This window comes from Apodemus sylvaticus, chromosome 4, assembly GCF_947179515.1.
Source record: "Apodemus sylvaticus chromosome 4, mApoSyl1.1, whole genome shotgun sequence".
Taxonomy (NCBI): domain Eukaryota; kingdom Metazoa; phylum Chordata; class Mammalia; order Rodentia; family Muridae; genus Apodemus; species Apodemus sylvaticus.
The window spans coordinates 69024186-69047653 of record NC_067475.1 but is presented as its reverse complement, the minus strand read 5'-3'; the positions used below and the strand labels follow the sequence as shown (position 1 = coordinate 69047653).

Here is a 23468-nt window from a genome sequence, read left to right as displayed (position 1 = left end):
TTTGCATGAGAAAGAGAAAAATCTATATTCTACATATTGTTTTTCTCCAAGTCATCTCATTTTCTACACTCCTACTGTGGTTCCGTCCACAGTCTAAGGCCGGGAGAGCATGAAGTGGAAACGATCATAAGAAAAGACTGTCCTGGCAAAACCCAGCGTCCTGGCAAAGCCCAAGCTGCAGATTCCCGCCACCCTCGCTGCCCCGCGCCGGGGCCTCCCCAGTGCGGGATCCACGGAGCAGCGCCGGGCGGACACCAGGGCTACCGCCCCGCCCCACCGGCCTCGGGCAGCGCCCGCACCGCAGGCACGTCAGACGCCTTCTTTTCCCTGAAAACTTTCTAGACGGTAGGGACTATTTTCTTCCAATGTAACCTTCCACCAAACTGGAGGGAAAAGTTACCCGAGGCTGGAGCAGGTCTGGGGTCTGGGGGGAGAGGGGGCGGGAAGCGGGGTGGGGGGGGCCGAGAGAGCCGGTCTTTGAAAAAATAGTGTTTCTCTATTCTGTGAAGAGCCAGAGTTGGAATTGTTGGGTTAATTATTAAATGTTCGCGTTGATGAAGAACACTTAAGATATGTTAAAGAATATTGATGGTGGGTAGATTCCGCTAGACAAACGGTTGTCTTAAGACTTGCAGGTCTTATATTGTCAAGCCCGGCTTTCAAGTCCTTAGTTTTCACCGATAGGGAAAGCCAGGTCTCCAAAGAATGGAATCTTGAGTCCTTAAGACAAATGTCACATCTAACGCTGCCCTTTCAGGCATTGCTAAATTGTCTCCATATTGTGGGTGGGTACACCTGCAGAGATATTTAATGATTAAGAAACTCCATTGGACCTGCGTTTGTCAAAATGGGTGGCAAAATCAGCTTGATAAGGAGTGTTAGGAAAAGAGGGAGGAAGGGATAAAAGAAAGATTACAAATTTACCATCAGTGCTTTTTCATGAAACCTAAATCGAGAAATCATGAAAATATGGAGTGAGTGCTGTGTGTATGGAATCAAGATGGAGAATACAATAATAACAATAATAATTTTTTTGAAGTACTGACCTTGAACCAAGGTCCCTTACACACTCCAGGCGAGTGTCCCATCCTGAACTGTATCCCCAACCCTAGAATGTGTGTCTGATTGTGAATTGCTGCTTATAAAAAAAGAAGTCTGAAAACCACGGCGCTACGCAGTGCCCTTAATATTTTTAGATGCTTAGATTTGAAAGGTTTGAAAAGACATCTAATTTATTTCTCTGCTTAGACGGTGTTTCATTTTAAGAACAGTACAGACTTAATTATCTTGCCTCTCGTCTTCTCATCTCAACATTTGCTCTGAATATTTTGTGAATAATTTCTTTCTGTAAAGCTATTATTTCAGTTAGGAAGGCATTTCTGCCAAGCTCCCCACTTTTTTTTTTTTTATAGCTCTTCTTCTATCACATCGCTTGGGCAATGGACACATTACAAATGGGTCCCAACCCTGCACCCACACCTCGACCCAGGCAGTCTCGAGAAGCCTGGGCTGCAATATCATGGGATCAAATACCTTATGAATATATCTCAGTTATTTTATTATTATTATTATTATTTAGTTTTATTTTATCTTTTTGAGACAAGGTCTCAAGTAGCTCAGGCTAGTCTCAAGTTTGCTAAGTAGCCAAGGATGACCTTGAACTGATTCTCATGCTTCAGCCTTCTGAGTCCTGGGATTACAGGTGTGTGCCGCCACGCCTGTGCGTGGTGCCACCATGCCTGTGCGTGGTGCAGGGATTGAACTCGGAGGTTCCTGCATGCTCTATTAACTACCATAGATCTCTATCCCTATTTTTAATGTATTTTATGTGTTTTTCCTACACACACACACACACACCCCTAGTGTTCCAACAAAGGTTGGAAGAAGGTGTTAAATCCCCTTCGAACTATTACAGACAGTTGTTATCCATCATGTGGGTGCTGGGAATTGAACCTCAGTCCTCTAGAAGAACAATTAGGGCTTTTAACCACTAAGCCATCTCTCCAGCCCTTCTACTCTTATTTTTAAATGTTAATATTTCTCCATTTCATTCCCTTTTGAAGCAGGATAGAAAGACAGGGAAAATTAGAGGAATGCCAAAAAGAAAAGGCATCTCTTCTTCCTGGAGCCTAGTTTACGTTTCTGGCCAACTGAGAAGCAAGAACTGCAGCACAGCACAGAATTTGCAGTGAAAGTTACCTACACAGAGACACTGCCGCTGCTTTTCCTCCTCCTCTTCCTCCTCCTCTTCTTCTTCTTTTAAATATTATTCAATTAATGTATGAGTCCACTGTCACTCTCTCAGACACACCAGCAGAGGGCATCAGATCTCATTACAGATGGTTGTGAACCACCATGTGGTTGCTGGGAATTGAACTCAGGACCTGTGGAAGAGCAGTCAGTGCTTTTACAGAGGACTGGAGCTCAGTCCCCAGCGCCCTGGTCAGACAGCTCACACCTTCCGGTAGCTCCAGTGCAGAGGAATCGTTGTCCCCTTCCGGCCTCAGCAAGCACCTGCCTGCACAAGGCATGCACTCACATAGACCCTCAGACAAACACATACACATAAATAGGCAATAGCTTAAAAAATATTAAAAGGAACATTAAAACAGTAACAAATTATGCCTAAGAGCCAAACATCCATGACCAAATGTGGTCTTTCTCCACTCCCAGTTACAGTCTGTAAACCTACAATTTTCTTGGAATCTAAATAACTCCTCTAACAGTAACATTAAAGTCTTGATCTCCTGGTACAACTTTTGTGACCTATGGGCTTTCAAAAAAGATTTATTTAAAAATTATTTTAAATTGTGTTCAACTGTGTGCATGTGCACAGGAGTGCCAGTGACCTTAGAGGGTCCCCTGGAACTAGAGTCAGGCAGTTGCAAGGCCCCTATGTAGCTCTGTGAATTGGCCCCTGGTCTTCTAAGAGATCAGTACCTGTCCTTGACTGCTGAGCTCTCTCCAGCCCATGCTTAGACTGCAATCCTATTGAACTCACTCCAGGACGATACTATAGACCTCATTATAAAAAAAAAAAAAGTTTCTTAGCAAGCTATTGAGAGGCCACTGGAAATTATATATATTAATTACATATTATATTAATTATATATTACATGTTTATTATATATTATATATAATTATATATAATCTGCTGAGACACTTATTAAGTGCCATTCTTTCTTGAGACACCCACATCACGGTTAGGTGTGTACTAGCCATTCCCTGAGCACTTTAATATCTATTAGCCCCTCTACTCAAATCTATGTTAGAACTCTCTCTTCTAAATGAGTCCCATCTCCGGGTGGTGAGCACTGTACTTTTGATGCAGACCTAGTGACTGGAGTTGGACCCCCCCATAACGTTATCCTCTGGCCTCCACGTGTGCACAGTGGCATGCGCACATTCTCAGAGTAAGAATTACAAAGCTGTGTTTTATACTGGCATATCCTGAAGTTCTTTTCTGTGAGGCAGGTACTCCTGGCTTCCCCTGAGTAGAGAGGTCTCTGAAATGAGCGTCTTAGTTTTCTGCACATAGTGTCACGATGTGTCTCTGGCCCCTACTCCACTGTTGGTGACAGGTTCTGAAATCTCAGGCTGTGGGTACTCACCTACAACGCCCACACTTTGGGAGTGTGGAAGTTTGAGGAATTTGACTCTGTCCCTACCTAGCTAGGGGGAACCTCAGAATTGTGCTATGCTGGCCTGTGGTTTGGTCTCTACCTTTACAACCCCAGCCACCACCACCCCTGCCCTGCCCGACTTATACACGCTCACTGAGGGCCGGGCACACGTGTGGGTTGACAGACAGCTGCCTATCCCATGTGTCAGTAGAGGGTCAGCGGCCTACCAATAATGTTAAATGATGATGATGACAACACAATACTCTTAGTTATTTTGATAGCTAAATTTTAGTCAGTCCTTTTCTGTACTCATATTGTACATGCTTTAAGTCAATGTACAGGAGCCTAATAACTGCCTCCTGTGGAAATTAGTTTGGATATGTTGAGGTAACAGTGGGTCAGGCAGGGGTCGACTTCAGAAGTCTCTGGGTACAGAGACAGATGTGGGTAGGAATTGAATGCTAAGCCTAGGTTTTGCTCTCAAATACCCACTTCCTAAAATATGGCTTGGCATCTGTGAGAGTGTTCAGAGACCATAAAGTCTTTTTTTGTTGTTGTTGTTTGGTTTTTTTTTTGTTTTTTTTTTTCAAGACAGGGTTTCTCTGTGCAGCCCTGGCTGTCCTGGAACTCACTCTGTAGACCAGGCTACCCTCGAACTCAGAAAATCCACCTGCCTCTGCCTCCCAAGTGCTGGGATTAAAGGCGTGCACCACTACTGCCCGGCAAGTCTTGTCTTGTTAGCTGGCATTTGAAGCAGACCAAGTGGACTCCACGGGTCTCTGAGAACAGTGTGGGTATAATTTTCAGAGTGCTGTACAGATTTGTCCCTTAGCAGGGTGTGGGGTACTCACAATGCCCACACTTTAGGATGCCAAAACAGGAGGATCTCAAGGCCAAGGTCAGCCTGGGCTACATATCTTAAAAACAAAACAAAAGTGCCTTGGGAGAGAGAAGAAGCAAACTGGAGAACTGACCTCTGATTGTGCTCCCACTGACCTCTGATTGTGCTCCCGCTCGCCCAGCACTGTGTTTTGCCAAGGACGAGGCTGCTACTCAGTCGGGAGACAACCTGAACAGGAGATCTTGGACCTTGAAATATGGAGTCAGGAGCAGTCATTGTGTAAAGGGAAAGATGGGAAGGGGAGAATTTGAGAACAATCAGAAATGTAATTTGAAAACCTTCTATTTTGTCATTTCCTTTCTGATTGAATGACTATCCTTAGCTGGCTCACGACATCATTAGCCTAGAGAAATGACAAGATGTAACAGAGAGAGTTCGGGACATTGGTGCCACTTTGTAAGGGAGGTTAGTGGTTTGAAAGACTGCCTACCTACATTTCCCCCTATAACACCACCATCACCACTACCATTACCACTACCATTACCACTACCACCACCACCACTATCATCATCCCCATCATGAAACTCTGTAACTCACTCTAGTTGTGAGGAATTAACCTCTGAGGACTTGACTCAAGTAATCATCCTGCAGAGCAGAGAAGTTATGGTGTCTTTGTACGATTGCCAGGCCATAAAACCCATTGCTCACTGCTAAAAGAGTAAGAAGGGAGGGCAGGAAGGAGGGAGACCTGTGTTTTCTAGTCTGGGGATGGGGTGAGGGGTAGGGGGTGGGGTCATAAGCAGGAGAAAAGGAGAGAAAAGGAGAAACAGTAGAGTACTATGTAGCCGGGCAGTGGTGGCGCATGCCTTTAATCCCAGCACTTGGGAGGCAGAGGTAGGTGGATTTCTGAGTTCTAGGCCAGCCAGAACTGGTCTAGAGAGTGAGTTCCAGGACAGCCAGGGCTACACAGAGAAACAAACGCTATCTCGAAAAACCAAAAAAAAAAAAAAAAGAGTGCTATGTTTAAAACATTGCGTCAGCGTGTGTGTGCCAGTGTGGTGTGCGCGTTTGAGTGTGAGGTGTCTGTTCACTATGGAGGCCAAGGTTGATAGCTTGTGTTTTCCACAGTTACATGTGGAGACGGGATTCTTGGGACAAGCTGGCTAGGCAGACTCAGTGAGCTCTGGGTTAGGAGAGAGAACCTGCTTCGATATATAAGCTGGAAACTAGTGGAGGAAGACAGCAGATATCCAACTCAGATGCTAAGGTGCACAACATGTGCACAGAAACCCCCATATATACGTCCACACACACATACGTCCACACACACATACGTCCACACATACATACATACACACACACATACGTCCACACACAGAAAGGATGTTGGAATTTAATATCTGAACTATTCAGAACAGCTCTGGATTCACCTGAAGTGAAATCCAGACAGAATTAGATGGAAAACCTGTCATCCATAAGTAAGATAAAATTTGTCATATCCTATCAAATATTTATTATTATTTAGACCACTTTAGGTACTACTAATAAAAGCTACCACTATGAAACCTGCTGTAAGCTAGGTTCTAGACTGGGCACTTTATAGATTATACATCTATTTAAACTTTTAAAATATGTTTGGTTTACTGAGTGTGTGGTATGTGTGTGTATGTGTATGTGTGTGCGTGTGTACACGTGTGTCTTCTCGCTTACCAGCATGCTGAGGTCCCAGTACTGAACTCTGTTTGTGATGTTTGATGACAAGTGCCCATATGTAGTGCTAGGCATCAGTCAAATCCAGGTCCTCGCACATTACAGCTACATCCGCAGACCTAAGAGTCAACCTTAATTTCATCTCATCTACAATGATTAATCTTCAAATCCTTCAAAAGAATGAGTTGGTAAATTATTTACTTTTCTTGGTTGCTTTCTGGAAATAGTTCATGACTACAATATAATGCAAATATTACTAAGTTTTAAAAGAATGTAACTTAGAAAAGAGGAAAGATGTCATTAAATTTTGCTCAGCAGTCCATTATAAATATGAGCAACTCAGATATCAAGTATCTATAAAATAATCCAATCTATATTTCCTTGAAGCTTTGTAACATTAACTGAACTACTAGACACACCTGGATAACTCCATAGCAACAGCATAGCTGTGCTCGTGGTATCTCTTAACTAATATTAAGACGAAGCTACACAGAGTCATTATCGCCTATGAAAGCAGGAAGTAATTCACACTGAAATCTTGCCGACTGATGAGGTTGTTCTTGTGAATTTTTGCCAAATACATTTTGAGCCTAGAAACTTTTAATTGCTTCTTGCTAAAATCTAATGAGGAATTTCCCTTTCTTTCCAAACCCAGTCTGCAAGTTTCTCTGTCTTTTCTTCCCCTCCTGAGCCCCTTGAATATAGGGTGGTAGCCAATAATATTTGCAGAGGAATGCCAGCCAGCCGCAGCTCTAAGCTCCTTACTCTAGGACTCTGCTCAAAAGATCTCCACTTGTCTCTTACTTCCTGATGATCTCTCTCCCTGTGAGGCCAGCATCCCACCCGTCCTCCTTGTGAGGTAGTAAGCTGTCAAAACTTTTCCACTGGGAGCTGCAAAGATGGTGAATTTTTTTTCCTACTACATTTTCAGTCTTTTTACTTTGCAGCTTCTACTGCCCTGACGGTGTTTGTTTGTTTGTTTGTTTGTTTAAATAGAGCTGTCATTGTCCCTCCAAGCTATCTTCTTCTTCGACTGACTGACTGTACGATAGGATCCTCCCCACTCCCAACCACACTTCCCCCAGCAACCAGTCTGAATCTCAGAGACAAGTGATTGGGCCTGTGTATCAGCAGAACAGCACAGAGCCCACCTCTGCCTTTGAGGACTTGGGAGCATTTGACATTTTCCAAGCAACAAGTGGACTCAATTTCCAACCTGGAGCAGAAACCACAAGGCAAGAAAGCTAATAAGTGTTTGCATAAGTAGGCAAGGCTCTCCCTCTCGTCTAACGGTGAGAAGCTCCGCGGGGGACTGCCATTTACCTTTAGATTCCTTTCCTAGAAACCTAGGAGGGAAGGAGTCGGTGTTTCCTGTTGCCTTTCAGATCCAGAGAGGGGCTGAGGTGCACATTTTACATACCAAAGCAGACAGGGTAGTACCGGAACCCACTAGGAAGAGGAAGGCTTAGGAGCACAGGGAGTGCCCTTAAAACTCCAGCTGATGAAACCTTAGGAAAGGGACCATGCTATCAGAATTCTGAGAGGTAGAAGATTATGAAAAGGCCAAGGAGGAGCGTGTGCAATTTGTGTTGGTGAGAAATATATGCTTTTCAATTATCTGACAAAGGTGGTGTTCCTGTCTAGGTTATTTGCACAGCACTGCTGCCCAGGTCAAAGGGGTCATCCAGGTTGGGAAGGGGAATCCAGTTCTACTGTCGTATGTGGCAGATGTCCCTGATGGTATGGAAGCAGATACACTTCAAGATGCCTGTGCATCATGTGGTCATGCTCAAACTCCAGTTACACAGTTGCCCCAAACTAGAAGACTTGCACCCTGAGCAATGGTTGCACACCCCAGTAAGGAATGTTCTGGGGCTGGAGAGATGGCTCAGAGGTTAAAAGCACTGGCTGGGGGTGGGGATTTAGCTCAGTGGTAGAGCGCTTGCCTAGCTAGCAACGGAAAGGCTCTGGGTTCGGTCCTCAGCTCTGTTAAAAAAAAAAAGCTGGGTGGTGGTGGCGCACACCTTTAATCCCAGCACTTGGGAGGCAGAGGCAGGCAGATTTCTGAGTTTGAGGCCAGCCTGGTCTACAGAGTGAGTTCCAGGACAGCCAGGGCTACACAGAGAAACCCTGTCTTGAAAAAACCAAAACCAAAACCAAAACCAAAAAAAAAAAAAGCACTGGCTGCTCTCTGAGTTCAATTTGCAGCATCCACAAGATGGCTCACAACCATCCGTAATGAGACCTGTTGCCCTCTTCTGGCACGCAGGTGTACCTGCAGGCAGAATGCTGTGTACATAATACATCTTTAAAAAAAGGAATGCTCTGAAGGACTTACTGAAGGATAGGAGTCAGAGCTTGTTGGCCAAGGAGCGCCCCCTTCACAGGCCTGGCTGGTGATTTGTGATTGAGGATGGATCATCTGAACAAGGCAACTCGGGAAAGAACATTCAGACACGCTAACAATGTAAGTGATCCAGGGGGTCTACCAGCCAAGATGGCTCACTGGCCCACCTGGAAGCTAGGTCTGCTTTGGTATGTAAAATATGCATTTCCATCCCTTGTTCTGGGTCTGTAACCCAACTTTTCTAATATTAAAGTAGTCCCCTACCCCAGGGGTATTTACTACTAGGGTCTGATTTCTTCAATAAGTCAAACTGCATTGTTACCCAGACCCCTTTTCAATCTGCCTCAGAGGCACATGGGACTCCATGTAGATTTCTGTGGGCTAATTCTCTTGTTTTCATTTCCCATCATTACCAAGATGGCTCAAAAGGGGCCACAGCTGTCAGCCTTCTGCATTGTAGAGACCCATACGCTAGGTGAGGATGCCCAAACGTCCCAGCACTGTCCAAATTAATGTGGGCATTCCCTCTGGCACAGGGATACCATGAACTATAAAGTATTGCAGAGCTTTGGAGGAGCCTGCTTGAGGTTTAACTAGTACACAGAGACATCTAAATAGTTTAAAGCTGTTGGCCTTTTGCTGGGGGCGGGGTGTGTGTGGGTGTGTGGGTGTGTGTGTGGGGGGGGTCTCTCAGCTAGCTAACTTATCCTGACTGATCCCTCCGTGTGAGTCTCAGTCCTGCTTCAGCTCCTTAAGTCTCCATCTCTCTCTGTCCCTGCCTTCTAGGAAGTTCCACCAGTATGTCCTGCCCTGGCTCTGGCTGCCAGCTCTTTACCATCCTTCTTACTCCCCGAGTAGACTGGGAAAGCCTGGGGCAGCTTCTCTTCCTTCTAAGGGCTGCAGGGGAAGTGACATTTATATATTCTGCTAATCCAGCATTGTCGGCTCCAAATAATTATTGAGTACACAAAAAATATTCTTTTCCATAGCCAGAAAGTACAATATTTGTGGCTCACCCCAACAGTAAAGTTCTGTTTTCTTTCATTTCACCAGCCTGGCCTCAAAACTCACAGTATGCTGAGGATGATCTTAAACCTTTGGTCATCCTGCCGTCACCTCCTAAGCACTGGGCCTGTAAGTTTGCGCCGCCATGTCTAGCACTTGCAGAGTCCCGTTTGAAACACTGTTCTGGTGCCCTGGAGTAGCAGGGCAGCTTTGCAGCTTACTCTTGATACAAATTCCCTTTGCCCACTCATCAATTCTGAGTACCGTGGTATTCTCTTCCACGCCTGCTGACCCCTCCCTCTGTCCACCCAGTCCTTCAGAGCTGCCTCCAGGCTTAGGAAAGCTCCCATTGTTTCCATTGGCCTGGTGTTCTTCCTTTTTTTTTCCTTTTGGACGTCATAGCACCGCCACTCACACAATTTTGTTTGCCATCATGAGTCAAAAGTGTCAAAAGGGAAGAGATGACATCACTGCTGCCACCCTGGCCCACAACCATCTCTCACCAGGCTTAATGTAGTAATAGCCTAATTTGTCTCCCGGCTTGCCGCTACCTTCTCTCTTACTAGTTACCCAGCCCCTTCCACATATAGCCAGAGAGATCTTTGAAAGCAAAAGGTCATTTCTCTTAAGGGGTTGAAATCCTCCAGTGGTTTTGCTTTCATTAGGACTAAGCCCTGAACTCTACTTCTTTCTTTTCTGACTTTTGTCCATGTTACTTTACCAAGGCTTTCTCCACAACTCCACATAAAACAGACATTTCTCCATCATTCCCTGCACCATGTTTCCGGCCTTGAATCCTTCCCATTGCCAGAGCACTCACCAAAGCACAAGTTTATTTATGGAACACTTGGTAGTTTCCATCTCTAAGAAGCAGATAAATCTCCTGGTCTTAGAAGCCTCCAATCTCTACCTGGTCATCTTGAGGTGCCCAATCTCAGAATGCAGTTGTTCTGATAGGAGGGAGCAAAGGTCACTTGGAAATCTGACTAACAGCCCAGCTGTGGTCCAATCTGATCAGATCAACTTGCAAACTTTTTTTTTTTTTTGTATTTTCGAGACAGGGTTTCTCTGTATAGCCCTGGCTGTCCTGGAACTCACTCTGTAGACCAGGCTGGCCTTGAACTCAGAAATCCACCTGCCTTTAATCCAAGTGCTGGGATTAAAGGTGTGTGCCACCACTGCCTGGCCCGTGGAAACTTTTGAGGTAACTTTATCACCAACCAATAAGCACCAATGAGAACAAGTGAGCCCAGCCAATCACCCTTCTGAATCTCAAGAAATGAGAAAGTCATCATTTTACACCACTAAATTTTGGGACTATTTGATATTTACTATTAACTGATAAAGTTTTATTATATGTATATTTGCTGTTTCTTCCCCGTAGAACACAATTTTCACATGCACAGGGCTTTTGTGGTTTTGTGTATTATTGTTTTAATTTGAAAAATTAAATGTATCATTTCTATGGTTTTGTTTTTAATTATATGCATGTGGGAGGGAGTTATGGGGTGTGTGTTTGAGTATAGTTGCCTGTCTTCCCAGAAGAGGGCACTGTAGAGGGAGGCATTGGAGTCGAGGAAGAGGCAGTTGTGAGCAGAAGGGTAAGGATGGGGGGCTGGGAACTAAACTATGATCCTGAGGAATGACAACAGCTTTGAGGCATCTCTGCAGCCCAGGGACTTTATTACTGTATTCCAAGCACCAAGAACAGTGCATGGAACATGAAAAATAAACAATAAATATGGAATGAAATAATGGCATATCAAATGTCTTCAACAGGATGTGATTATGGTTGTTGTGGTCAACAAAACATGGTAAAATTTGATGAGCTCTCTTTCCCCGGATGGAAGTGACAAGCTGGCAGTTTGGAGAATATAAACAAAGGAATAAGTATGGCTCTGGATCCACCCATGCTTGCACCAAGCAATTTTGTTTAGAATTTGGTTTGGAGCAAGTATGAATGTATGGCTTAAAGATCATTCTCAAAAACCCTGGGAAAATACCACATTTTATCATCTGAGAACACGATGAAGGACAAAACTTAGCTCCCAGCAGTTAGTTTTTGTTTGTATGAAAAGTAGTAGATAATCATGATTAGACTAATCAATTTACTTGGGCTGATCCAACAGGGCCCTGAAGACTATGGTTTCTGAGACTGGGGATCTCTGCTGAGTCTATTCACAGTGGTTTCAAAGCAGTTCCCATCGGTAGAATGGCCTTCATAATCACTTACATGAAATGTCTCCCCAGAATCCAGAAGAGTTTGGTGATAAAATTGGTTTTAAAAGTAATTCTTTAGCTAGGTGTGGTGGTGATCCCTTTAGTTTCCAGTACCTGGGAAGCAGAGGCTGGTAGATCTCTGAGTTTGGGACTAACCTGCCCTACATGGTGTATTCCAGGACAGCTAGGGATCTGTAGAAAGACCCTGTTTTGAACAAACAAAACAAAACCTCAAAACCAAAAAAGTGTTTCATTTATACAAGGCACACTGTCACAGAAGGCTACTCTGTCTCTTAAGTGTCTCTTAAAGGTAGAGTGTTAGCTTGCTCTTCGTTGCAACAACAGTTGTTGGTGCCATTGGGACGCACCATCTTGCTTGTGGCATGAAGTTCTTCTCTTGAATTGGTAATAAATCTTGAATGGAAAGTAGGGAGAGTCCAAATTTGTCTGGAAAGTCTAAGAAAGTAAATTGTGAGATATTTTCTTTGGGAGTACCATTTTTCTCAGCAAAATTTGGATACTGTTTGTGAAGCTAATTATTCTTTTCTCCATGAAAGCTTTTTCTTTATTTATTTATTTGCAGGCCCAGACAAACTTGACTAGAAAAGAAGCCCGGACAAGGGTTAGGATGAGCGATGACGTAGCGTACTAGCCAGCCAATTGAAAGAGCACGAGCAGGGGAGGGCGGAAGTGACGAGAGGTATCCCTCCGCGGGGCGAGAGGGTCGGTGGGGGGAGTCGGCGTTTTTCTCCCCCGCGCCAGCTCCCGTACACGGAGCCACATTCCTTGGCCCCCCCACCCCCTCCCTCGGGGCCCCCCGCCCCCCTCGGGAAAAAAAATCCACCCCAACACTCGAACCCGAGGGAGGCTTCCTTTCACCCTCGGGGAGAGGAGCTTTCAACGGTTCCCTCTTCTCTGTCTCCCCCCCCCCAACCCCCGTCCCCTCCCCTTCTCCCACCCCCTACTCCCGGCGCCGGGTGCAAGGTCCCTTTAAGGCGACGGCACCTTCCTCGGGTCAGACTACCGGCGGCGACGACCACGGGAGGTGAGTGAGCGAGCGAGCCCCGGCGCTCCCCACCCCCTTCTCCCGGGGGTTCCGTTATCTTTTCGCTGGGCCGAGGCGTTCCGAAGCGAGACAATGAGAGGGGGATGGGGCGCGCGCGGGGGTTGGGGGAGGGGCCGAGCGCGCCCCCGCGTCCCCCGAGTGGCGGCGCGGCCCCACGGCAGCTGCGGCCGTGGGGCGCGTTGCGCGCACGTGTGTGCGCGCGCGTGTGCGCGCGCCCGGCCACGGAGCCGCGCACCCCGGCCGACGGTGGCCCAGGCCCCGGGATGCCCCGCCGCCCCCGCCCCCCTGGCGGTGCCGCGCGCGCTCGCGCCCCACGGCCGCGCACCGCCGGCGTCCACAGGCACGCCGGGCGCGAGCGTCCCGAAGGAGTGGGCGGCGCGGGCGCGGGTGGCGGTCACCGGGGACGGGGGGGGGGTGGGAGGCGCGGGCACGCGGGGGCGCAGCTGCGGAGCGGCGGAGCCCGGGGTTCCCGCCGCCCCCACGCGCGGAGGCGTGAGCGCTGATTTTGAGCGGGAGGAGGGAAGCGAGTGACTGCCCTGCAGGTCCCCTGTGTTATGTAATCCCGCTCCGTCTGCGAGGACATCCCAAGCCTCTGCAGCTAGTTGAGGAAGTCTCCTCCCTCGGCCCCCAAATTTATGCATGGATGGCGCTGTGATTTACAAAATGGAATGGGGCAGAATCTATTTTCTGGTGATTATGTCCTGCCGCTGTAGGCGCCATGTTTAGCTCAAGGACTATTTTCTTTAGATTTTTCAACACCTTCTGAAAAAGAGTAATGTCATCAAGCAACCTCTTTCCCTCCTTTCTGCCCATGGTCCTGGTTTCCTCTTCTGGGTTGTGGATTTCTTACAAACTGTCAATAGCACTGCACGTTTCTCACTTATTTTAAGCCTTTAGTAAGAGAGCTGAGAGTCTTTTTGGCCTTTTCGTTCTCTAGGAATAAATGGAGATTGAATTGTAGTATCTTTTCAACAGTGCAGGGGATAGCCGTTTTCTCTACACCTGTTTACCTCCTTCTGTAGCACAAAAATGATGCCTTAAAAGCAATTATTTCCCTAGGGGAAGAGAAAAGGGAGGAGGGCAGCTATTGCTGCTTGAATACTGACAAGGTACTCCCTTCCTTGTTCTGGAAGTAGAAGATTGGGGTGACTTATTTATCGTAGTCATTCTAAACTTTAGAATGCATTCAAGTGTTTGGGAGGTTATTAAACGTGAAGTTTAAGAACTTTGTACCTAAAAGGTTTTTGGAGGGTGGGGTGGAGGGGAGGGCTAGTATCATCTTTACACTGGGCAACTACGATAATCGGTAAAGATTATTGCTTCTGTGGGAAGGTGATCAGAATATAATGTTAAAACAACTAGATTGTGCCCTCCATTTCTGTCCCCTTTCCTATATTGTCAGGATATGTCAAACGGAAATACAAATAGGATGGACTTCGATGGGAACAGGTGGGATTAAGAATTGCCACTCCCATCTTGAATTGGTTATAATTTAGGAAAGCAGTTTACCCATTGTGGTTAGCTGAACCTGGGGTACCCTTCAGGACCTCTCAAGGGCGTTTTGAGGCCTTAAGAATTATGAGTAAAGCTTTTTGTGTCTCCCGTGACTTGCAGTGATGATACAGGAGTGAAGTCAGGTAAAAGCAAGCCCCTGATGTCCGTTTGCTTCCCTGAGACTGGCCTTGATGGGGCCTTGGCAGTTTAGCGTGAAACTATTAAGTTTCAGCTTTGGAGTATATCTTTCGTTTTTAAGAATCTAATACAGAGCTGGGCGGTGGTGGCGCATGCCTTTAGTCCCAGCTCTTGGGAGGCAGAGGCAGTCGGATTTCTGAGTTCGAAGCCAGCCTGGTTTACAGAGAGGGTAAGTTCCAGGACAGCCAGGACTACACAGAGAAACCCTGTTTTGAAAAACAAAACAAAAAACAAAGCAAAACAAAAGAATCTAATACAGATGAAAGGCATGAGTAAAGCATTTGTGTTACCTGTGGAGGTATTTTTAAAGTTCTTAGTGCATTTTAAATTGTTTCCTTGTGCCGTGTTTTGTATGTGTCTATAACGTCTTTTCATCATGTCAACAGCACCTTACTCTCATCACCTTCCCACTCGAGCTGGTCCCCTGCCCCAAGTGCCCTCCTACTTTCATATCTTGGCCATGTGTGTGTGGGTGACCTAGTGATTTTAATTAGTGTTGCCTACAGGAACAAGGGCAGCTTACCATGAAGAAACTGTCTCCTCTTACCCTAGCAGCCATTAGCTGGCTCCCTTTCATGCTGGTGTGCTGGTATAGTCTTGAACAGGCCTGTGCAGGCAGTCCCAGTTGCTCTGAGTTCAAACGTGTGTGCCAGTGTTCCACAACACTCTTAGCTTTTATTCTTTTGCTCCTCTCTGTGATGCCCTCTGACCCCTGGAGTGGGCCATAGAGAGTTTGAATGTAGAACTGAGCATTCTTCTACATCATCTTAGTTAGCACTTTGGGCAGTGGTGAGTGTCTGCATAATGAGATACATGATGACACACTGCAGAAAGATGCTTCTGACAGTATCACTGAGCATAAACATACATGTTTACATGGGCATTTGATGAGCATGTAATGTCCACTAGCAAAATAACAGATCTGTGACCCTCTCAGTGACAAGCTTTTTAAAGATTTATTTATTTATTATATGTAAGTACACTGTAGCTGTCTTCAGACACACCAGAAGAGGGCGTCAGATTTCATTTACAGATGGTTGTGAGCCACCATGTGGTTGCTGGGATTTGAACTCAGGACCTTAGGAAGAACAGTCAGTGTTCTTAACCACTGAGCCATCTCACCAGCCCAGTGACAAGCTTTTGATGAAGCTTAAAGTACTAGATATAAATTCCCTCTTGTGGAGGGGGCCTCAAATTCAGTCAAAAAATGGTTGATTACCCTGCATCTCACAACACTGTTGTATGGAGATGACACCACCATTGTTTGGATGGGATTGTTGTCTTGAGAGGCCTTCTGTAACCCACTTGTGTCATCGAAATGCAGTTTTACCTGCAAGGCTGACTGCCAAACTAAATCTGACACTTCAGTGTTCCTTCTTGAAAAAGAATGGAGTGAGTTTTGTCAATACTAGGAAAACAGTTGACACTGGTTTCCAGTGATAGAATTACAAAAAACTTAACAGTCTGAGTTCTAACATCTTCCCAGGATTTGATAAACTTTAAAAAGAACAATAGCCATAGTTAATAACTGTGACTTTTTAAAAAATGTAGTTTGGTGTGATAGTGCATGCTGGTAATCCCAGTGAAAGGGAGACTGAGGCAGGATTGGCTTTCGTTCAAGGTTGTCCTGGTGAGAGAGAGCCTCAAAAGGGAGGACTGGTGGGAAAGGAGCCACTGGGAGATTACACAGTACAAGAAATCTTAAAAAAAAAAATACTACAGGATGAAATGCCATTTGGAAGGTGGGCATAACTCAATAAGGACATCAGTGTTTTCTATTATTATTTTCTACATTCTTTGTTTACATTCCAAATGATTTCCCCTTTCCCGATTCCCCTCTCCCCATAAGTCCCATAAGCACTCTTCCCTTCTCCCATTCCCCAATCAACCCCCTCCCACTTCTCTGTTCTGGTAATCTCCTACATTGCTGTATCAAGCCTTTCCAGGACCAGGGTCCTCTCCTTCCTTCTTCTTGGGAATCATTTGATATGCTAATTGTGTCTTGGGTATTCAGAGCTTCTGGGCTAATATCCACTTATCAGTGACTGTATTCCATGTATGGTCTTTTGTGGCTGGGTTACCTCACTTAGGATGATATTTTCCAGTTTCAACCATTTGCCTAAGAATTTCATGAATTCATTGTTTCTAATTGCTGAGTAGTATTCCATTGTGTAAATATACCACATTTTCTGTATCCATTCCTCCATTGAGGGACAACTGGGTTCTTTCTAGCTTCTGGCTATTGTTCTTTTTTTCTTTTTCTTTTTCTTTTTTTTTTAATTTTTTTTATTTTTTTTTTATTTTTGGTTTTTTTCGAGACAGGGTTTCTCTGTGTAGCCCTGGCTGTCCTGGAACTCACTCTGTAGACCAGGCTGGCCTTGAACTCAGAAATCCGCCTGCCTCTGCCTCCCAAAGTGCTGGGATTACAGGCATGTGCCACCACCGCCTGGCCTGCTTCTGGCTATTGTAAATAAGGCTGCTATGAACATAGGGCGCATGTGTCCTTATTGCATGCCGGGGAATCCTCTAGGTATATGCCCAGGAGTGGTATAGCAGGGTCCTCCAGAAGTGTCATGCCCAGTTTTCTGAGGAACCGCCAGACTGATTTCCAGAGTGGTTGTACCAGTTTACAATCCCACCAGCTGTGGAGGAGTGTTCCTCTTTCTCCACATCCTTGCCAACACCTACTGTCTCCTGAGTTTTTAATCTTAGCCATTCTGACTGGTGTGAGGTGAAATCTCAGGGTTGTTTTGATTTGCATTTCCCTAATGACTAATGATGTTGAACATTTTTTAAGGTGCTTCTCAGCCATTCAAAATTCTTCAGGTGAAAAATCTTTGTTTAGCTCTGTAGCCCACTTTTTTGTTTGTTTGTTTGGTTTTTTTAATTTGGTTTTTTGGATTTTGGGTTTTTTGAGACTAGGTTTCTCTGTGTAGCCCTGGCTGTCCTAGAACTCACTCTGTAGATCAGGCTGGCCTTGAGCTCAGAAATCCGCCTGCCTCTGCCTCCCGAGTGCTGGGATTATGGGCGTGCTTTGTAGCACATTTTTTAATAGGGTTTTTTGGCTCTCTGGAGTCTAACTTCTTGAGTTCTTTGTATATATCGGATATTAGCCATCTGTCGGATGTAGGGTTGGTGAAGATCTTTTCCCAATTTGTTGGTTGCCATTTTGTCCAATTGACAGTGTCCTTTGCCTTGCAGAAACGTGGTGATTTTATGAGGTCCCATTTGTCAATTCTTGATCTTAGAGCATAAGCTATTGGTGTTCTGTTCAGGAACTTTTCCCCTGTGCCCATGTCCTCAAGGATCTTCCCCAGTTTCTTTTCTATTAGTTTCAGTGTGTTTGGTTTTATGTGGAGGTCCTTGATCTACTTGGAGTTGAGCTTAGTATAAAGGAGATAAGAATGGATCAATTTGCATTCTTCTCCATGCTGACCTCCAGTTGAACCAGCACCATTTGTTGAAAAGGCTATCTTTTTTCCACTGGATGCTTTCAGTTCCTTTGTCGAAGATCAAGTGACCATAGGTGTGTGGGTTCATTTCTGGGTCTTCAGTTCTATTCCATTGATCTACCTGCCTGTCACTGTACCAATACCATGCAGTTTTTAACACTATTGCTCTGCAGTACTGCTTGAGGTCCAGGATAACTCTGATACTTCTGATTCCCCCAGAAGTTCTTTTACTGTTGAGAATAGTTTTAGCTATCCTGGGTCTTTTGTTATTCCAGATGAATTTGAGAATTGCTCTTTCTAATTCTATGAAGAACTGAGTTGGGATTTTGATGGGGATTGCATTGAATCTGTATATTGCTTTTGGCAAGATGGCCATTTTTACTATATTAATCCTGCCAATCCACGAGCATGGAAAATTTTTCCATTTTCTGAGGTCTTCTTTAATTTCCTTCTTCAGAGACCTGAAGTTCTTGTCATACAAATCTTTCACTTGTTTGGTTAGAGTCACACCAAGATACTTTATATTGTTTGTGGCTATTGTGAAGGGTAACATCAGTGTTTTCTATATATCAGTGCATAGTGTGAAAAAATACAAGGGTTTCCAGGAGCTGGAGAGATGGCTCAGTAGTTCAGTGTTTGTCCTGAAATCCCGAGGACCGCAGTTCAGATCCTAGCTTAACTCACTTAACAAGCTGGACAACCCCAGCTCTGCTGGCAATGGAAACAGAAGTATCTGTGGAGCTTGGTGGCTTCCAGCCTAGCTGAGAAGATGCTAGCTCCAGGTTAGAGTGATAGAAGAGGATCCCGACACCTTCTTCTGGCCCTGCACACATACAAGCATGCACATCTGCTCTCAAACACAAGCAGATTGTTTGTTTTTTTTAATGCGGAAATAAATATCAAAATATAGAAGCAGTATCAACATACAAGGTACATCAGTGAGCAAAAAAGTACATTAATACCCAGTACCTGCTAGGTAAATGTTCCATCTTGGATGGAAAGATGAATGCCAAAGACATGTGAACTACATTGTTAAATAAAGCCTGTTCAGTTCATAGAAATGCTACCAATATAATTACTCTGTGATCTACAAAACAATAGTTTACCAATGTTAATAATGGGTTAATGGAAAACAGTATATCACACAGTATGTCTTTGGGGGCCTATAGCCTCTTCCTAGGATTAATTTTTTTTAAAGATTTATTTATTATATGTAAGTACTGTCTTTAGACAACCCAGAAGAGGGCAGGCATCAGATCTCATTACGGATGGTTGTGAGCCACCATGTGGTTGCTGGGATTTGAACTCAGAATCTTCGGAAGAGCAGTCAGTACTTGTAACCACTGAGCCATCTTTCCAGACCTAGGATTCATTTCTTAAACATTCCCCCTGCATTCCCGTTTCTTATTTTTTAGTGACTGAGAAATGTGCATATATAAGCCTCATGATAATTGCTTCTAGAAATTCTTAAAAATTTTCAACCAAAATTGTTATTCCCTCCTCACCCCCCCCCCCTTTTTTTTTCTTTTTTGAGACAAGGTCTATGTAGCCCTGACTAGTCTGAAACTTGATTTGTAGACCAGGCTGGTTTTGAACTCAAAGATATTCATCTACCTGTGCCTCTGGAGTACTGGGATCAGAGGTTTGTGCTACTACACCCAGCCCTACTCCAATTTTTAAAGAAAAGTCCATGCATGTAGAAAAGGTTAAAGCATGGAAGTGGTGCATACCATGGACCTGTGTGACCTGGACGACAGTGATGTTTAGTGTGTTAGCCTGTGCCAAGTATGCAAAGTCGACAGATGCCATTAAAAGGCCAGAATGTCTGCCAAGCCATATTAAAGTTGATTCCTGACATTTCCACGTATTAGTTACAATTATTATTTGTGTATTTTCTAAGAGTAAGTACTTTATCCTGTAATACAATTATACCATTATATAATAGAATAAAAAATCCTGAACATCTTCCAGTCTATATTAAAACAGTCTAGGTGTTCCCCAAATGTCTTTTTTAAAACATGCATTTTACTTGTGCGTGTGAGTGTGCCACATGTTTGGGTGTCACCAAGGCCTGGAGTTGGATCTGGAGTTGGAGGTGGCTGTGAACTGGAGCAGATAGAGAGCTTTAGCTGCTGGGTCAGCTTCTCAGCCCCAAACTTGTGATTCCCCTGCCTCCACCCTCCAGTTGCTAGGATTAAAGGTCTTTGCTATCACTTGGTTGCAAAATGTTTTTATGGCCCATTGATGGACTAATACTCAGCAAAGGTTCATGTGTTTCACTTGCTTTTTAGTTTCTTGTAATGTGGTATTGCCTCCGCTACTGTTGTATGTCTGTGACATTGATATTTTCAAAGGACCATCTTAGTGTTTTATAGAAGGTCCCATACTCTGCATTTCTTCCTATTCTCCTGCAGAATATCCACCTCTACATTTATCTCATTTCCTCATGGTAGGGAAGGAGTGGAGGGAGGTGGGAGGGAAGCCAAGGAGTGTATACGTCTTTTTTTTTTAAACTTTTATTCCTTACAATTTTGAAGTGTATGTATGTTTTATGTGTGTATGTATGTATGTTTTGTGTGTGTTGGGGGTGGATATGTGCATGTAAATGCTGGTGTCCATGGAGGCCAAAGCCATAGGGTTGCTTTGGAGTTGGAGTTAGAAGAAGTAAACTTCCTGATTGGGGGTGGGGAGACTGGGAACTGGACTTGGGTCTTCCACAAGACCAGTGTACTCTCTCCCCTGCTATTTTTGTTAGGAATAGTTTTAAAACTTTTTATTACATTTTGTTTCTTGTGTGTAGTATGTGTGGAGGTCAGAGGACAACTTAAGGAAGTCAGTTCTTCCACCATGTGGTCCCCAGAGAGACATCTTTACTAGTTAGCCATCTCACTGGCTAAGGAGTAGTTTTATTTGATATCTTTGTGGTGATCTGTCAATCTCCTGATGGTTAAAAAAAGTTTCCACAAAGTTGTTCTCTAAACTCTGCATATATGCCACATGCTTTACAGTACTCACACATAAGTGAAAGTTAAAAACAAACAAACAACAACAAAACCACTTGGGCTGGAGGTGACTTAGCAGTTTAGAGCACTGCCTGCTCTTCCCAAGGACCTGTGTTTGATTTCTAGCACCCACATGGCTCACAACCACCTGGAACTTTAGTTCCAGAAGATCTCATGCCCTCTACTGGCCTTCATGGGCAACCAGGCAAAACACTCATACACATAAAATTTAAAAAGAAATTTTTATAAAGGAAAACATTTAACAAAAAACACAAAATACTTTCAAAATAATTATTTTTAATGGCCTTAAAACTATTTGTATCAAGAGGGAGTGTATGTGGGGTAGCATTGGTTTCATTATATTGTCCTTAAATTTTCCTAAGTATTTATAAATTAGGCCAATAGGGAAAATGGTTGAGGTAGTTTATTGAGGGAAGGAAAGGGAATACAGACACTTGTGATGCTGTCAGGAGGTGGGGAAGTAGATCCCCAGAAGCTGAGGGGGAGGGAGGCACATCTAAAGATATGATCAGGCCAGAATGCAGCCATGCTCTGAATTACACTATGATCTAGCTGGAATAGAAACATACCCTTAGGGGCTGGGGAGATGGCTCAGCGGTTAAGAGCACTGACTTCTTCCAGATGTCCTGAGTTCAATTCCCAGCAACCACATGGTGGCTCACAACCATCTGTAATTGATGCTCCCTTCTGGTGTGTCTGAAGACAGCTACAGTGTACTCATGTAAATAAAATAAATCTTCTGCTGGGCTTGGTGGTACACGCCTGTAATCCAGCACTTGGGAGGCAGAGGCAGGTGGATTTCTGAGTTTGAGGAAGAGAAAAAAAAAGAAACATAGCCTTAGTACACACCTAAATTGCTAAGAGTCAAGGTAAGGTTAGTTTGTGGAAGGAAGCAGCCATGTTTGAAAGTGACTTTAAATTGAGGTGCAGACAAAGAGACCAATCAGAGAAAGATGACAGAATGAGTTAGAGATAGGATATGTCCAACTCACAAGAACAGCACAGGACAGAGGGTGTGTGTGTGTGTGTGTGTGTGTGTGTGTGTGTGTGTATGTGTGTATGGCAGTTTTATTAGGACAGTTTTACAGAGACAGGCTACAGAGAGAACAAGCTAGACTCAAATGAAGACAGGACTGACCAGAGAATGAGAAAGGAGCCAGTAAATTAGAACATACTGCCAAAGTTAGTATAAGGCCAGGCAGAGCAATTTAGTCAGAAGCCAAGAGAAGCGGGATTGAGTCGGTCATCCAGGAAGATTAGATTGTATAGAAGCAGCTAGAAGCTTCCAGGTCTAGGCCTAGGGATAGTTAAACAGAGGAGATGCTCTGGGCTCTGTCTGAGCCCTGTGTTTACATAGCTTGGGTACAGCTCTCATCTCATCACCTCACCTGAAGAACTAAAAGTGACATTTACACCAAAGGCCCACAGCCAGCCTCTGTAGCCTATTTATTATCTACAGGCCAATGAGAGACCTTGTCTGGAAGGAGGTAGATGACATTCCTTTTTTTTTTTTTAAGATTTATTTATTTATTTATTTATTTATTATATGTAAGTACACTGTAGCTGGCTTCAGAAACCCCAGAAGAGGATATCAGATCTCATTACAGTTGGTTGTGAGCCACCATGTGGTTGCTGAGATTTGAACTCAGGACCTTTGGAAGAGCAATCAGTGCTCTTAACCTCTTAGCCATCTCTGCAGCCTAAGGATGACACTCAAACATTCGTACTCAAACAAACAGATACACAGATACATGTATACATAACACATGCATTAAACAAAGAATGAGAACAATAATTTCTGAGATGTAGTTACTCATCAGAAGGGGGCATTTCAAGTATGATTTTTCAGGAGATTAAGATTTTAGAGTACATATTGTGGGCATAGAATTTTTCTCTGTGATGACACAGCAAAATAGAGGCTAGCTAACTAATAGTAGTGGACAGTTTATTTCAGAATGAGCAGAGAGGCTGCTAGCATCTAGGTTGTAGTCTTGAATTTTGCCCCTCACCAATTGTGTTCCTTGGAGAGATGGCTTGTTCTAGGTCAGGGGCAGGAGCTGTGTGAGATGATCTAGAATCCCTTGTCAGACAGCAAGGATTTGTATAATACATGGCTGAGTTTCCTGACTTGGGAGTCAGTGGAAGATGTTCTCACCAAAACAAGACATTGGGTATTGTAGGAAGAGCTGCACAGGTCAGAACATTAACTATGTTTGATCTTTGGTGTCAGTGATAGCTTACTGAGCAAGAATAAGGGTGTAGGTGAATTTCAGAAAGCTAATAAAACAATCATTTTGGAAGAAAAAAAATCTGTTTCTCGTGGCCCAAGCTGTTTCACTACTAGGGAGGCTGATGCAGGAGGCACAGCCTGATAATACAGAGCAGTCTGATCAACTTAGACCCTGTTCCAACCATGATGTCCTCCTACCCATAAAACGTTGGTGTTGGTGTAGGAAGGTTTTAAATGTAAGTGGAATGACAGATAAGTA

At 44.4% G+C, this 23468-nt stretch overlaps 1 protein-coding gene across 8 annotated transcripts in view; it reads left to right on the top strand.

Moving 5' to 3' along the window:
• Positions 1–268: 268 nt before the first annotated feature.
• The window catches only part of Pogz (pogo transposable element derived with ZNF domain), a 58140-nt gene continuing 34940 nt past the window's right edge, over positions 269–23468 (top strand). For 4 of the 8 annotated variants that reach the window (XM_052179852.1, XM_052179849.1, XM_052179846.1 and 1 more), the window contains exon 1: positions 12481–12791. The gene's annotated coding sequence lies outside the window, so the exon portion shown is untranslated. Of the gene's footprint in view, positions 346–12480; positions 12792–23468 lie in introns of those variants that run through there. The other 4 variants (XM_052179847.1, XM_052179851.1, XM_052179844.1 and 1 more) reach the window with 2 other exon arrangements.